Genomic DNA, 3,973 nt, shown 5'->3' on the forward strand with positions numbered 1-3,973 from the left:
CACCTGTAGTCCCAGCTACTGGGGAGGCTGAGGCATGAGAATTGCTTGAACTTGGGAGGCACCAGTTGCAATGAGCTGAGATCACACCACTGCACTCTAGCCAGGGCAACAGAGTGAGACAGGTCTAAAAAAAAAAAAGCAAACAAAGAAAAGAAGTAGAAACTATTCCATCCCACTCCAAACAGGCTGAAGAATTTGTCCTATCCAGTAGCCTGAGGATTGAACGCCAAAGGGCCAGAGGAGAGTGTGGGTCACCAGGCCCCTTTGTTCCTGGCACTAGGGTTAGTGCTGGCCTTAAGGCCAACAAGATTAGCAAAGCTATTAACCCGGATAGGTCAGCAGGTGGTCAGCAAGGCAGGAAAAAAGTCAGGAACAGGGAGGGTCACTGATCTCCTGTTGGCTTGGGGCCAATGATAGCAAGCCCATTCCCTAAAAGAAACGAAGCCTAGGCCAGTCCAGGAACAGATAACCCTAAGGAAATTGATGGCAAGATCTGAGGCCCTGGAAACCTCTGAGGGACACCTAATCACTAAGCCCACAGATTCCTTAATTTACAGCAACAGATAAAGGTGATGTTCTTTGCCACAGGAATTTAGTTAAATCACTGGAGCTGTCTGGCCTCAGTTTCCTTATCTGTATAATGAAGGGATCAAGAAGATCGGTAAGGTTCCTGCCAGTTCCTCAAAGTCTATGATGTTTAACTCTCCCCAGTTGCACACTATAATGAAAGGTGAAGACATTTCCTGCCTCCTGCTGCTCCGGTCCCCTATGCAGCAGCCCCTCCACCATATACTCTGTCCCACATTGCCACATTTCCCAAATTGCCACATGCTCTGAACCTTTGTATTAATGTTTCTCTAATCCCTAAGTGCTAGAAAACATTTCCCCCGTTCTTTTTCTAAGTTCATCATCATTCTTTGGAGGCCCAGCTAAAAATAGGTCTTTGACCACACCAGTCCTCCCTTCTCTGTAATCCCATAGTATTTTGCACACATGTCCATCACTTTCTACCTCTATAGCCTTCATCATCCAGTGCCTCAGTTTCCTCATTGTAAAAAGGAGAAAATTATTATAGCAAACTCACAGGATTTAAATAAGGATTAAACAATATTAAATAAAATTTATAGTAAGTCATTGGTTTGAACTGAGCTCCTACACTAGGCCCAACAGACAAACCAAAATAAAGTTACTCATGCTAGAGTTCCATGCCACCAAGCTGAAAATAAGTTGCTTATCCAACCTTGAAGAAATCAGGAGAGGGGCGGAGCCTGGTGGCTCACACCCGTAATCCCAGCACTTTGAGAGGCCAAGGCAGGTGCTGAGCTTGAGCTCAGGAATTCAAGACCAACCTGGGGAACATGGGGAGCTCCCGCCCCCCAACACCACCACCTGTCACCCAAGCTGGAGTGCAATAGCACAATCTCAGCTCACTGCAACCTCACCTCCCGGATTCAATCAACTCTCCTGCCTCAACCTCTCAAGTAGCTGTGACTACAGGCGTATGCCACCCTACTAATTCTTTGTATTTTAGTAGAGATAAGGTTTCACTGTGTTGCCCAGGCTGGTCTTGAACTCCTGATCTCAGGCAATCCACCCACCTTGGCCTCCCAAAGTGCTAGGATTACAGGCGTGAGCCACCGCACCCAGCCTGTAATTTTACTTTTTTTGTTGTTGTTATTCTTTTACTAGTGACATGTGTCTCCTCCACTAAAATGAAAGCTCCTGGTTGGTGATCAGGGTCTTTGTTCATCACTGTATCTCCAGAACCTACACGATGAGTACTCAACCATTCAGCTGACTCTTTGATGTCTCACCCTTAACACATCCAAAACTGAAATGCGGATCATCCCCCGGCTCCCACCAGGGTCACTACTCCACATGCAAGGCTGCCATGGTGCACAATTCCAAGGAGTGCCATCTGCAGCACAGTCTATGGATGGCACCTTCCTCTGTTAAAGCGAGCTAAATATAGCCAGAGAAGGACCTCATACTTCCATATTTGAGTCCTTGTGGACCACCGTAACCTAACTTAATGGGTAGACAAGATTGAAAACCTAATTTAGGAATATGCGCCTGCAACAACAGCTGAGTCTTGGCCAATCCCAGCAGCCATATTTCAACTACTCGTAGACTGAGCGTTCAAACTGTGTTCAAATAAGGCAAAGGCCAACCTGTAACCAATCCAGCTATTTCTGTACCTCACTTCCAATTTCTGTACGTCACTCCCCTTTTTTTGCCTGTAAATTTGTTCTGACTTCCAGGCATCCCTGGAGTCTCTCTGAATCTGCTGTGATTCTGAAGGCTGCCCGATTCGCAAACAGTTTATTGCTCAGATAAACTACTTTACTTTTCAAAAAATATATATTTATTTATATTTATTTTTGGGTTGTTTGTTTGTTTTGAGACGGAGTCCTGCTCTGTCGCCCAGGCTGGAGGGCAGTGTTGCAATCTTGGCTCGCTGTAACCTCCACCTCCAGGGTTCAAGTGATTCTCCTGCCTCAGCCTCCTGAGTAGCAGGGATTACAGGTGCCTGCCACCGCGCCTGGCTAATTTTTGTATTTTTAGTAGAGACAGCGTTTCACCATGTTGGTCAGACTAGTCTCAAACTCCTGATCTCATGATCTGTCCACCTTGGCCTCCCAAAGTGCTGGGATTACAGGTGTGAGCCACCGCACCCAGCCCTTATTTATATTTATTTTTTTGTTTTAGTTGGAGTCTTGCTCTGTTTGCCCAGGCTGGAGTGCAGTAATTGCAACCTCCGCCTCCCGGGTTCAAGTGATTCTCCTGCCTCAGCTTCCAAGTTGCTGGGATTACAGGCATGTGCCACTATGCCCAGCTAATTTTTCTATTTTTAGTAGAGATGGGGTTTCACCTTGTTGGCCAGGCTGCTCTCAAACTCCTGATCCTCCTGCCTCAGCCTCCCAAAGTGCTGGAAGTACAGGAATGAACCACCGCCCCTGGCCAAATTCCTTTACATTTAATTGAGCTGAAGTTTTTCTTTTAACAACTTCTTCCCAGTTGTGCCCTTCACATGACTGTCAATATGAATGGTGCACTCTGAAGCTGTGCATTACTCTTCTCAACCTCAGTGATGGCAACTCCAGCTTTCCAGTTGCTCAGGCCAAAAATTTTGGAGGCGTCCTTGACTCCTCTTTTTAACTCATACCATACATTTACTCTACCAAGAAATTCTATTGGCTCAACCTTCAAAATACATCAGCACTTGAGGCCAGGCACAGTGGTTCAGGCCTGTAATACTAGCACTTTGGGAGGCCAAGGTAGGAGGACCCCTTGAACCCAGAAGTTCGAGACCAGCCTGAGCAACATTGTGAAACCGTCTCTATAAAAAATACAAAAATTAGCCAGGCATGATGGGCCTGTGCCTGTGGTCTCAACTACTCAGGAGGCTGAGGTGGGAGAATCTCTTGAGCACAAGAGGTTGAGGCTGCAGTGAGCCCTGATTGCGCCACTACACTCCAGCCTGGTGACAAAGTGAGATCCTGTCTCAAAAAAATAAAAAAATGGCCAGGTGCAGTGGCTCACGCCTATAATCCCAGCACTTTGGGAGGCCAAGGTGGTGTATCACAAGGTCAGGAGTTTGAGCTAGCCTGGCCCACATGGTGAAGCCCCATCTCTACTAAAAATACAAAAATTAGCCGGGTATGGTGGCACATACCTGTAGTCCTACCTACTCGGAAGGCTGAGGCAGGAGAATCACTCAAACCCAGGAGGCAGAGGTTGCAGTGAGCTGAGATCACGTCACTGCACTCCAGCTTGGGCAATAGAGAGAGACTCCATCTCATAAATAATAAATAAACAAACAAAATACCTCTCACCTTCTCCATCACTTTCACTGTAGCCCAAACCACCCACCAACATCCCCTATAAGGATTATTGCAATAGACTTTATAGTTCTCGCTCCTGCTCTTGCCCTCCTACAATCTACTCTCAATCCAAGACCCTTTTCTTTTTT

Source organism: Cebus imitator, unplaced genomic scaffold (genome assembly GCF_001604975.1).
Source record: "Cebus imitator isolate Cc_AM_T3 unplaced genomic scaffold, Cebus_imitator-1.0 Scaffold18, whole genome shotgun sequence".
NCBI lineage: Eukaryota > Metazoa > Chordata > Mammalia > Primates > Cebidae > Cebus > Cebus imitator.